General features: G+C 39.1%; 1 protein-coding gene across 1 annotated transcript in view; it reads right to left on the minus strand.

Moving 5' to 3' along the window:
* NDST2 (N-deacetylase and N-sulfotransferase 2) overlaps window positions 1-14,212 on the minus strand; it is a 133,488-nt gene that overhangs the window by 95,788 nt on the left and 23,488 nt on the right. The gene's annotated exons all lie outside the window — the stretch shown is intronic.

The raw sequence follows: 14,212 nt of genomic DNA on the forward strand, positions 1-14,212 counted from the left end.
ACAATTAGCTGTTTTCATTGAGTATAAATCAGACAGCTGCCTGTAATTGGAACCAGGAGCAAAAGACGTATAAGAGATGCTTTCTTCTTCGCAGATGTTTTTCCAAGATTTAAGGGGAAAGTTCTACTTCAAGAAATTAATATAATACTATCTCAATCTACATGGTCTATGGCTTTAATGGGTAAATTTACATGTGAATAGTTGGTTTCGTTTTTGGTTGGTTTTTTTTCTTTTTGTTCCCAATTTCCTCTAGGATTTTACCTATAAGATTAAAACCGAGAATCTGCAAGCCAAATTAAGCACACCGTGATACCTCTGCAAATAAAGCTATCTTTCAACAAGAAGCAGGGGGGTCAGTGCAAATGAATCAGCACTAACTGCTCTCACTAATGGTGCAAAGAAGAAAAAAACAGCACCCTTTCAGTCTAAGGGGGATCAGAAAAGGCTGCAAATTTTAACCTGTGAGTTTTACAGATGAAGACATTAAATACGTTTCACATGACAGAAGCATGTTTAAATGTCTGTTTCTGTCTACATTTATAATGCTACTGAAATACAAGTGATGTCCAACATATGCTTGGGACACAGGACACTACTTAAGGCACAGCACTAAGCTCTGCCTTAACAGTCCATCAGTGTAAATAATGCAAAAACAATGAGTTGGGGATTTTTTTGGGTGGGGGGCAGTGGGGGAGTGGAGAGAACACATCCTAACCAATTTTATTTTCTACTAAGTCAGCATTTCATCAACTTAAGTATCTAGAAATGAACTTATCTCTTAAGAAGAAATTGATTTCACTCAATTCTGTATCATTCTACAAATAAGAGTATTTAGAACAAATACACAATACACTTCACCCTTTCTGCTACAACTAGTTGCTCCCATGATTTCTAAACCACTTTCCTGTTTTACACAATGACTCCTGCTGGTACAAAACAGGGAAACTTCCCCTTCATTCAGGTAAATGGACAACCAGAATCAAACACTTTTCAACATGCCAGCTGATCAAAACATTGCAGATAAAGAACCACCATAAATTATATATTTTATGCACTCCTCTCCCAAGACACCAAAATTATGAAAGAACCAGCTGAGGTACCAATGTGACCTAAGACACCTCAGGCACAGATAACCAAGTAACTTCTGCAACTTATAAAGCAACATAAGCTCCCAGCTGCCGCCTTCTCTTCCCCAGTGTAATAAGATGTAACACACATTCAGTTTACAGTATGATGCCATATTTTGGCTGGAAGGCATAAGAGATATGAATTTAACAATGTGTTAAATTGGAGTGTAGCACCTGTGTCTTACTACCAGCCTGCTTGATTTCCCTGGGGCTGGAGGACGTGTCTGCCACCTGGAGAGAGGCAGCACAGGCTGACTTACTCTTTGTCAGCGCAATGACCAAGGTCCAAAACTGGATGCAGATCCTGGGCACTGTGGTAGGGTGGGGAGGGAAAGCATGCTTTGAATCACAGAATTATTCCGGTTGTAAAAGACCTTTAAGATCCAATCCAACCATTACCTGTCAAGTCCACCACTAAACCAAGACTTGGCATCCCTAAGTGCCATACCTAGACATCTTTTAAATACCTCCAGGGATGGTGACTCAACCAGAATGCTACCAAATGCTTCAGTGAAAAAGGTTAGTTACTGAATGAAAACATTTGACGTGATTTACAAGCATCTCTCACGTGCTCTCCTCTTTCTTGTCTGTGCTGATATAAGAACGGTGTGCAAACATGATAATTCAGGCAACTGCCTCAAATGACTGCACCACAGGAAGAAGCATCAACACCAACTACAAAAGAACACATTAGAGAAGCTTGTGTCTCCTACAGAATGCTTTAAAACAACCCTCTCTGTTGCAGCATGGACTCTAATAAAATGCCTGTATTCTCTGAAGGTATCTTACTAACAAACACAAATAATATGATATATAATGAAAGGGAATAAAGCCTTGTTTCCAGAAAATATAGTAAGATAGCTGATTTCACCAGAGGGGGAAAAAAAACAGGTTGAAGCTCTCACTAATGGCTTTGAAAGTATATGATTTCTAATGCTAAAAGCTTCCTGCACTTAGGTTATTAATTTGGAAGGAAGAAATTATGAAACAAGGAGTACGTTACACATTTTCTCACAGGCATGTTAACTTCTACATCTCCTGTGAAGATAACCTGTAATTGTGGTTTTCTGCATTTTGAAATTTCATCACCTTTTGAAGCAGCAAGAAATGAGATGTTGCTGAAAACATCTCATGTTATCTAGGCTGACCTTGTGCTTCATTGCTTCCCCCACACAAATAAATGCCAAAATACCAGACCAAACCTTTTCTCTCTGACCTTCAAGTAAATACTACTAAATATTCTGTGACTGCTTGAAAAAAATCTCCTATTCTCACCCCCTCAAACCATTCCTCTGTAAAACAGTTAATCTTGAAAATACAATGCTGTCACCTTCCTTTTGCAGGTTCTGCCATTGCTGTCACTATGGAAACAATCAGAACATCAATTATGTCAGTAAGCACGATTTATAAAATACGAAAGCGCCAAAGGTAGAGACTCTACATAAAAAACAATCAAGACAAAATTAGCTTGTTAGCTTGGAAACACTGGCTTTAAAGATTTTCAAGTTCATATGAATTCCTAGGGCAATGCTGCAGTGAGCTATGGCCAAGGAGAAAGCTGCCAGTGCAGCATCATGCATGAAGTCACACAGTCAACGGCTGCAACTAACTGCCAGGACAAGGGGGCTGTAATCATCCCTTTGCCATCCATTTAAAAAACAAAAATCAGAAAAGGCAGTATATCCCCAAAACATTACACCAACTTAAGAAATATGATAGGACATACAGACATTTGTTTCTCTGAGATTTAGAAACAAATTAAGGAAGACCCTTTCAGCCTGTTTTGCCTGTATCTCAATAGTGCATTCAGTCATGTTGCCCTCTGTTCAGCATCTTCACTCACATTCGCATCAAAAGCAAAGGCAAAGACAATTATTCATAGTTTCCCAACCCAAAACAGATTTAAAGCACTTCTTAGAGAAACATCAGCTATAGATAGAGCTTGGTTGGATTGCTACTCTGTTGGGTTGTGGCTTCAGCAGTGCAAAAGCAGAGCGTTTATTATCGCTGTAAGATGGGGTTCATCTAAGCCCTGTATGTGCAGAAGAAGCAGTTTTCCCCCGCTCCCAAAGCTCAGCACATACTTCACTTTGACACGTTGACTCAATTATAGCACACGGCAGCCTCAAGGGAACAAACACAGCTCTTTGAGACAACTCCCTCCCCACCACACAAACATTCTCTCTGTGCTTATTTAGAAGCTTATTCCAGGGAACGTCTTGCCTTTCATCATCACATCACTCTCTCCTTCTCTCTCCTCATCACGTTCCAGCGATGCATCCACCCACTTCATGTTGCTGCTTTTCCTCACCTCTACCGTCTTGGAAAGTAAGCCTCAAATTTAGTTACTGAAGTTACAATACAGATAGCAAAAGCAAGGGGGACCTCTTCTTACGCCAAGACAGAACATTTCAGATGAAGAAAAAAAGAGCAAGAAAACAGCTCAAACACAAGTTTGATCCCCTTCCACAAAAAGCCTGTTCCAGAAACAGTGAATTTTGATGCACTGTTTCCCTGGTAATTAATTATATTAGTTTACAATATCAAGGAAACTATGTAATAGTACAGAAGACAATTCAGAGCTGGAGTTTACCTCGAAATAAGCCATTCCACCACTTTTGAGAAGTTTCAATAAATCATAAACTAAAATGGTCATGGAAATAATCAGTTTTTTAGAACTCAACTCACATATTGTACTGTCTCGGTTTATATATTTTTCTATCTTGCTCTTTTTTTCCCCCCTCTTTTCAGCCATGCACACCCAGGCCCACTAACTCCCATTCACATCTCAGAAATAAGCATGGCCATCAGTTCCACAAACAAATTTGGGCATAATAAAAAATACCTCCTGTTAGTAATTTAGTTTTGCTTCTGCTCAGCTCCTCTGAATAACTTTTTGTTCTTGCATAAAGAAATGAAAAAAAAAAAGGAGGGTTTAAATTACCTAATGCATTCAGTACTTCCATAATATATTACTTCAGATTTGTTATGTCTTTAAAAAAGTTTCAAATTTTTAAACTTAGAATCATTTTTATATGGTACTTCTCATTTATGTATGTAACTCTCTGCCCCTCTCTTTCTCTTGTATCCTTTCTTACCCTTTAAAGTGACTACAACACACTGCACATTGAAGTTCGGGTAACATAATAATATTGTCAGTATTATCATCCATTGTGCATTTCCAATCACAATTTCTAGTACATTTCTAGTACGATTCTAAGACCATAATTAGGTTACTCTAATCAGGCAGATGCTAATTACAATGTAACCTCTAGCAAAGTCTGCTCTTAGGACTCTGAACAACCAGCAAAGTCAGTGCCACAACACAGAGGTGAGAAAATTTAAGTGATAAACTTGAGGAACTTTTGCATTTACTGTATGACTTCTGCAGAATCAAATATGTCACTGCGATCAATAGAGGAGATCATTACAAAATCCCTTTACATACATAGACGGAGTCTTTATTCTTTGGGCACTTGGAAAGAAAGCCAAACACACAGCAAATTCAGGTTAACTTTTTTTCTGAATAAGAAGTCTACAGCATGATTTAAGGTACTTGAGTTTACTGCATACTGACTTCCTCTTTTCTCAATGCATTTATGCAAACAAGTCTTCAGCAGTCAACACACTGAAACTCTCCTAATCTCTACATGCCTTGAAAAAACAAAGTGCAAGGTAGAAAAACTGTTTCAACATTTCCTTGTGATGGTGGATGTATCAAAAAAGAAAAATTACTTTATCAGACAGCAAAATGAGCACTTTGTATTAACTGAGAAAAGTACTCTGAAAGGGTCCTTAACCTCACTAGAAATACCATACCCTATATGCTTGATGTGGCAACCAGTACTACTGTAGAAATAGAGGAGTTTCATTATCTGTGATTCCACTGAAAAATACAGAATTATGGGTCTTGCTTATAACAGAGGATACAAAGGAAGCAAATACAGAACTGAAGAGGAGAAGGCAAACCGGTTTAATGGGAAAATGTATCTGGAGTCTGAAATACATACACATTTAATCTCCTTGGGCTGTTCTTGCTTAGTACTTTCTTAGCATAAGCAGAAAATGAAATCGTGTCCATTGTCCCTTCCCTTCTTTGCTTATCTGATTAATGAACTGAATATCACCTTCTTACTCTGAGTTCCTGGAGTTTATTTTTAATAGATTAATGACAGTGGAAAAGCCACAAAATTGAGTAGCAAACACTTGGTATTTTCTTTCTTTCTTTCATATATTGTCTAACAGTACCTTGAACTAAAAGATACTTTTCATACACCTGCCCAAGATTCACAGAAAGAAAAGAGGGAACAAGGTACTCCACGCCATATTATCAAGCCACAAACATGCAGAGTGAACTTGCTCCCAATATCCTGATACTTTATAACAGGGCAACAAGAAGGCAAATCAGCTTTAGAAGACCTATTTATTTTGGAAACTGACAGCAATTCTCAGTCATCTAACAGTCATCTTCAAAGAAAATAAACAAAATTCAAAGTATCCTACTGATTCTGGATGAATCAGTGCTGTTCAGGAGCCAGCACTTAATACTGCACATCCAAACATGGCTCTATCGGAGTCCACCAGGCTCTCCAGAGGAATCACACACTACCAGAACAACAGCCAAAATAAACACGTACACCCATTCTACACAGTACACCCCTGTAATTTCAAATATCCCTTCACATTAACATAAGATAACCTGTTTGGTAAAAATGTCAAGTAACAAAAAAGACAGGATAAAAAGTAATTTATCACTCAGCAAATACATTAATTCTATGAATAAACTGCATTGATGATATCTGTGCCCTTTTTCTTCGGCGTAACGTAGTTAGCCTGCTGAGAAAACAGAACCTCTAAATCCAAACGAAGTTTGTCATCCGTTCAGAGAAAGAATAAGATGACAACCACGTGGCATACATTTATCATGTTTAATCCAGTTCAGGAAACTGGAGCTTGTCAGCAATAAGTACAGTGTAAGAAGTTAGACAAAACAAAAGGAAACACCTGAAAGCATGACTGTTGGCAAGGAGCTATTCCCAAGGAAGGACTGAGGAAGGACAGCACCTCACAGTAATTTTTCAGACCCAGCACACATTCAAAGCTACTACTTTGTGGAATCTTCCTGCTCTTCCTAGTTCATGGGAAACTTCATCTCTGCCAGACAAATCAAGGAAACTGAACTGCAAATTCCATTAACTTGAACTCTGAGACAGCAACTCAGCTACTGTGAGTCACTGACAGCTGAGAACAATCCTGCCAGCTCGAGAGAGACACCAAATTCAATGCAATATCCACCCCAATATATTCTAGTCCACAAAAGCCACAGCATCTGAAAGGAATCACATGGATGCTACTGCTTACTGGAGAGGGAGAGTCAGTCTGGTTGAAAAAAATCCCTCAGCAGAAAGGGTCTGCTTCAGGAAGCTGCCAATAATACAGCCCCACGTGCCCAAAGCTCCTCAGCAAAAGTGTCCAAATCCGCTGTTTCTAACACAGAGGTCCAAAACTTTGCCCTGCACCTGAATTTCTGGTTTGAGAGAGGATCTTAAAAGGGGGCTTAGAAAGTTTTCCTGCAGTAAACTCATGTCCTTACAATCACCTCCAAATCATCAGTTCTCTTGGTATGGAAAAGGAAGCGTAACATGCAGTATGCTAATTTAAGGGCTCCAAAGATCCCTCTACAGATTCCACATGTATCAAAGAAGGTATTCAAGCCTTCCTGCATCACGAATCAAAGCAGAAAGAAACAGATACCACAGAACAGTAGGGATGAGCAATCAGCTTCTTTCAATATACCTAAAAAATTACTCTGCTAAATCCAATGATATTTCAAATGAAGACATATTTTGTATGTCTGGTCTCATCAGGCTGTCTGATTAACACCTCTGACTTTTGCATTATACATTGCTTTTGTTAGATGCATAAAGTTACCACAGGTCTACAGTTCAGGCAGTTGCATGGAGACGGCAGAAGGCAGACAGTAACTCATTTAAGGGGGTGAGAGGAATGACAAGAGAAAAGAAGCAACTTGATACAGATCTCTTAAACTACATATTTTATAAAAGCATCACATTTGGAAACAAAATTAAGGGAGTTTGGGATGGGGGGAGGTTGCTTCTTTTTAAGCAATCCATGCCTTCCAGAGGACAAGCACAAAAACACAAGTATCCTCAGTAATTGCCCTAACAGTTTTCAATAGCTAAGATTTGCTTGCTTTTAGGCCCTTGTCTACAACAGAAAGCTTTAGAAGAAAAAACCCAAAATGCTACTTCCAATTCAGCTCAGTTGTACCACTGAAGCTCACATGACTTAGCCACTCATAGTAAAAAGACCAAAGATGCTTAGCCTCAAGAGTACCGTGGTAATTGCTGAACTCAACCTTATTGGAAATGATTACTCTCTACAACCCCCCAGGTACAGAGAATTACTCTTTATGATTATTTAATAAAATTACAACTTCATAACTAACTTCTTCCAGGACAGATCCTTACATCTACCTGCCACCTCTTGCTATTAAACTTATTCCTTGCTTGCTTGCAAATCCTTCTGCATATTGTATTCCTCATGATTCTCCTCACCACTTCCTGACAGAAGAAACATGCCAAACACAACTGGCATCTCTAATTTGATGCATACTGTTGTTTCAAATGTCAGTCAGGGACACACTCCTGACACACAGAACTAACTTTGGAGCTGTATGCAGTAGATTTCTTTAGTTCAGCGTCCTTCCACTAAGAGATTAAAAGCGTCATTAGTCAGAAAGGTTTTTCTCATTGATGACATCGAGCAACAGAATCACAGAACAAGATCTTGCTCTACCAGACAAAATTATCTATACACAAAACCAAGAAAAGAATCTTGTCTTGCCTTTCATGATTTCAAAGACATACCCTGAAATTTAGCAGGCTGATGGTCTGTTTCAGTCTCACAGAAACAGACCAATATGGACATTATGATACCATATATTTACTTTCATCTACCCCTCTTTAAAGTACTAATAATTTCCAATAAACAAAGTTTTGTTTATTTCCTGTAAACTAAGTTTGACCCTCCCCTCGGTCACTGCACCTCTGCCCACCTTGCACACTCAACATTTCACTGACTGAAGGAAAAGGTTTTGAGAAAATCCTGCTAAGTACTCACAGCAGAGCAATGCCATTAGGCTTATTCCCCATCTTATAACTTGTCTTGCTGATTTGATAAAAGCCTGTTCACTTAACGCTCAGGTGCCTAAGCTACTATCAGCTGATGAGATAAACATAAGATTTGATGAGGAATTCACAGAACTATGTTGGAAATGGGTAGTTGTTCATACCTCTCAGCCATCCCTTACCATGCAGGACACAGGGTAGGAACTGTATTTTTATCATTGTGTTTTCAGGGTCTCAGAGATTTCTCTAGCTCTAAATTCAGATCTGTTCAAGAGATGAAACACGCCTACCTTCAAGGTTCTCTGGTCTTGCAGTGCTGCAGAATGCCACACAATTCACACTAAACCAGAATCTAACAGTGCTTTGATGGCTGATGCTCATGATTTTATGAGCTCATAGATTAGATTTTCTCCATAGCAAACCTAGATACAGTTTAAGGTGACAGGTTTGGCAAGTCTGAATTTATCAGTTCCTCTGAACATAAATCTGCATCAAAGAGGATGGAAGTTAAGCGCTCACCTTTCAGCAGTGCCTTTGTTCAGAAGCCAGCACAGGGAGCAAAGTCAACAATGCCTGGCTCACAAGCACACCCTCCAGCTGGGGGGGAGGGGGGAAAGGTAGAATGGGTCCAGATTAGAGATACACAGGAAAGAAAGATCAAAGAGTACTTAATTTTATACACATATGAAGGGCATTGCACACGGGCTGTGCAAGCAACTGTTTTGTTCTAAACAGAAATTATTCAACAAGACAGCGCACACACTACTGTGTCTCCTTAAAAACATGTCAAGTGAGGAAACCCACAACCTGGGTGTTATTAACACCATGCTCTAACCAAATGAACTGATCTCAGGGCTGTGTAGAGACCGCGGACAGAAATTAAATGCAGCATCATAAATTTACTGTCTCTCAGTTCTGTTTGAAAACTAAGGTTTGGGGATTTTTGCTTTACAAAGGAAAACTCCCAAACTGGTACACTTTCCAAATTCTTTAAATAATCTCCTCAAATTAATTGCAGGGCTGCCTTCCAGCCTACAGGAATCACCCAGCAAATGCCAAGCGTAGCCAAGTCCCCTCTCTCACAAGTCAGCCACTTGGGCAGCGTTCTGTGGAACGACTCCTCATTGTCTTGCTCTGTCACACCAGAGCCAAGCAGGCACCTGACATCAATCCAGACAAGAACCTACTGAGAGGAGCAGTGAACCTGAACACATTTTACTATTTACCCTATCACACCAGCCAAACAGAGCAGCTTAGGGCTGCTCTCCATCCTTTCAGATGCAGTCAAACTGACTTTCTGAATGGAATTTTAAGATGCACTTTGTTTTCATTGAGGAAAAATTCCCTGCTGCCTTCCTCTACACTGAAAAGGTTTTGATCCTGTTCATACCACCCCATCAATCGCAGGCTGGCCACACATAACACAAACAGGAACCCCCAGTCTGTGAGCTCCCTCACCATCATTCACCTAGATGCAAACAGGAACAAACCAGTACAACTAGATGTCTATATCTGGTATTAGTTTGCTCCCACTTATTTGCAGCTACAGCTTTGAAGCAGAATGTAGCAAGATACCGTTCCTGAAAAACCATTCCCAAAGCATATTCACCTTTCTTCTCCCCTTATACCTCTTTATACTGTTGGTCCAACTGTTCTTTTTTTTTAAACATTTTTTTCCTAAAGAAAGACAGCATCTAAGATTGGTATGCAATAAAGTAGATTTGAATCAGCAGGAAGCATTAGAGAGGCAACATTAAAGAGTTGAAGAGAGGCTGCCAACTTGCCCTAATACCTCAAAAACAAACACGAATTAAATGGGTAAAAGAGACTTACTAAATTATTCAATCTATTTTCATTAGAAAGCTGGCTCTTTGATGTTAGATTATTTCCTGAATCTTTCTACCAGTCTTTTGTATTATATATTTGTTCTTCCAATCTTTCCTTTGGGCAGACTATTCCATACTTTAATATATTTCATAACCTCATTCCCTTGTTTCTAGTTATGACCCTTCTCACCTTACTAATTTAATTAGTTTCTATCTTTCAAGTATGTGCCTTTCAAATATTTGTAGACTCTTATCACATCTTTCAGCTACGCTTCCAGTTATCACATAGCCAAGGCAGGTATGTTTGCCTGTTGGTCCCTTGGTCTGTACTTATTTGCCATCTGTCCCTCCACTCTCTTCAGTTGTTTTACATCTGTCTAGAAACAAGATGCTTGGGCCTGTACAACTGGCAAGTTAACTCTCACAGTTGTTCAAGAAGGAACTTCTCTTTAACTTTTGTAATCCAAAACCATAGTAATTTGCTTCTTGGTACCATGACACATCTGTAAATAGATTTACCTGCTGTACAGCTACTCACTCCAAAGGCTTCTGATGCTTGAAAACACACTAATGCTTTTCCAGTTTCACTCATTCCCTGAAGCACACACAAACACACTTCACACTACACTTAATTGACTGAGTTTTCTCCAGTGCCTCTCCACAAATGGGAAAGACTTTATTCCAAAATTCTCTCATTTATTCTATCTCCAGTTCTTCTCTGTTAGTGTCTTCATCTATATCTAATTAATTTCTAACATTCAGCATCTTACAAGTTTAGAAAGACCCAGCCTGTAACAAAGGTGTTAAAAAATGTGTTTTTCAGTAAGATACAATGATACAATGACTCCACATGGCTAGATACAATATTTTCCTGCACCACTGTGTTTACATTTCTATGACTTCCTGTTGAGAATTTCCTACTCTCAGCCTAAATTACCTGATGCAAAAGACCAGAACGGACAATCTGACGTATCTTAAGCCAGGTATGACACACGGTTCAGCCAGCGGCACTGTTAGAAGGCAGCAGCCATCCCCCTTCCTTCCCCTCCCTTTCCCACACATTAACCAGCTGAACGTTGCCTTTGTCCTGCCGACACTACCCTGTGCTGGGGCAAGCCAGGTATTTGTCCATTTTAGAGTCAGGGCATTGTACGTCTGCACAAATACTTGTAATGGCACTAATGCACCAGAATGCGTAGGGACAGAGCAGGGGGACTCTGTGAGAACTTACTCCACTGAAAAACGTCCATGAGATCCTGGTCCTGAATTCCCATTCGTAAGCCCCACCTCAGCATAGGAAAGTAAGTCTGAAATCCTGTAAATTGGGAAGACCGTAAAAACCCCAATATTTCTCAGGAACAGATGTAAGGAGAATCCTTATGAGCATGTGAATACTGAAGATTTCTGCATAGTTCAGGGGACAAGATGAATTGAACACAAGGTAGATCTGTTAAGGAGTTGAATTCTTTCAAGGATTAGAAAAAACCCCGATGAAGTAAAGGAATACAAGAACACATTGTTTATTGGAACTTTCTCAAAAGATTTGGTCAAGTCCTTCACAAAGGGCTACTCAAGTCACTGTGCAGGCAAGAAGAACAAAGTACCGTCACAAGCAGGAAAATGGCAAAGAGAAACAAAACAAGAATCACTGATCAGTTTTGAGCGTGGAAGAAGGGTATTTGTGGAGCTCTCAAAGATTAGCGTCTGTTTTCTTTCAGGTTGTTATTAAATAGTTCCAAAAGAAAGCAAAAACTGAAATAAAATTTCAACTGAACACAGCTTTGAGTGAAGTGGGTTGAATACACAAAATAACGTGGATTATTTCAGGAAATTCTAACAGAGAGAGCTCTTGGGCAGTTTAGGGCCACAGCAACAAAGAAAATGAGAAAGGAATAAAAACCAGAAAGAGAAGGAGGTCTTTAATTATGAGCTATAAATTACTTGCACTTACTCTGTAAGAATTTATGTTGCGTGTCAGTGAAAACAGTCATTTGATCAGCATGGTAAAAAAAGTAAGAAAGACATTCAGGAAAAAAATATTAACATTATATATATATATAAACATTCTTTAACACACACTCTCTCTTAATATAGAGCTTCACCTTTATTATGTTTAAGTCCAGCTTGACTGAAACTAGATTTCGCAGAAAGAAAAATCCTCAATGAAAAATATCAGGGCAAAGAATATGCTTTAAACTGAAGGGAAAATATACAGCAAATATTTCAGTACCCTTGAAATCACAGACAACAGGCTTGAAGAATTCAAGTGCAATCAGTGATATCTAAAGCATTCCCAACACATCCGCCTGGTATCTCTGCTGGTATCTTTCAGGATGAATATCCAGGAGGTCTCTAGGCAATCCAGTCTACTGTTTAACTACTTGTGATGTTGGAAAGTTTTTCCTGAATTTTACTCTATTTATACAATTTAAGCCCTTTACTTCTGGGCTGTGTAAACACAGAGAATTTTTTTCTCTCTTTGCAACACACTTGAAAATTTTAAAATTATTTTAACTTCTCCAGCCTGAATAATCCTGATTGTTCCATTATCTCCTTATAGGTCTGTTATTACTTTCTCCTGAGCTACTTCCAGCTGGTCCTCATCTTTCCACAAATATGGTGTGCAAGCCTGAAAAGGCCCAACCATTTTAGGTCCCTTTGGATTATTACAACCAATAGCAGGTGGCACTGAGTTATTTACCAAGGAACCTATCTGTCCATCCACTTCACCTCCATCTCTCCCACATTAGCCATCCTCCTAGCAATCAATATCTGAATGCCCCCTTTCCCCTTCCCTTCTCTCTCAGTGACCTAAACTTAGGCCTCCTCTTCCTCCAAGCCATATCAAGCCCAGCAGTATAACCAGTCTTATGATCTGAGTGAGCTTTGAATTCAAAATATGCCCCAATTTATGTACTATGAGCAGGTGCACAAGCTATCTCCTGTGAAGTGACACTAGCCATTATCCTTCTATCTGCAATCATACGAAGCAGGAACTACACCCTGAACCCCCTTGTCCCCACTTAAGAACACAGCGCCTCATCTCGCCCTGGCCCCTCGCAGTAAACGGGATGCATCGCCACAGTCACCAAAACAAACTGCACCCCATTTGACCCCACAGAAAGACAGTGTGACCTGGTCTCTGGTCCCAATGCAGGGTATGCTGTGTGCCGCCTCCATATGCACTGTTTGCATTTTTGACTCCTGTACAATGGATGATCCACTACAACACCTGCTTCTTTTCCAACAAGCCTTTTACTTAGCTCACCTTCACTGTTCAATATTTGTGCAGTTCATAAAACAAGATATTTACCTCAAGTAGCAACAATACATACAATAAAATTTAAAGTCAAAGTTATTTAAAGCAGAAAGGAGGAATTAAGGGAGTAGGAAGCCACATATTCCTATGCAATCCATTATCAGAGCAAAAGCTAGCAATAAATATGGAAATGGAACTATCTTTAGTTTCAACAAATGCAAAGGAAATGGGCATTTATACATTTGGAGTATTTTTAACCTCCTCGTACTTCAGTGAAATCTCTTCAATGTCTCTGAAACTCTCACTAATAATTACATAATTGTCCATTATGAAGATTCTATCACTTCCTCCAAAACAACTCATCATCAGATACTAGAAACAGAACACTGTATTACACATATCACTTCTCCGGCTCGATATGGTATTGTCTTCTATTTTTTTATTCTCACTGGTCCGTTTTATGACAAAAAGTAAGCCAAAAAGGAGACTGGGTTTTATAATAAAATTATTTTGATATCAAAAAAGCACAGTAATGAAATTACAGACAGAAATCTTTCTTTGATGTATTTGTGCATGAATATATGACATCTGAAAACCACTATATAGTACTTATGACAACACCTAAAAATGTCACCTAAGGTTCAAAACAGGAAGCTGGTTTTTGTGACCAAATGGTTAAGAAAGCTTCATATAATTTGTTCCAACTATACTGTCATTGCTATTTACATTACAGCACACACCAAAAGGCTTCAGCCAAGGTTAAGATTGTTATATATTATTTATCTACCCCAACAGATACACAAGCACAAAACTGCCCTTTTTACAAGGGCATGTAGTAATATAATGGCC

Source organism: Empidonax traillii, unplaced genomic scaffold, assembly GCF_003031625.1.
Source record: "Empidonax traillii isolate 1590-97213 ecotype Southwest subspecies unplaced genomic scaffold, ASM303162v1 scaffold162:size863265, whole genome shotgun sequence".
NCBI lineage: Eukaryota > Metazoa > Chordata > Aves > Passeriformes > Tyrannidae > Empidonax > Empidonax traillii.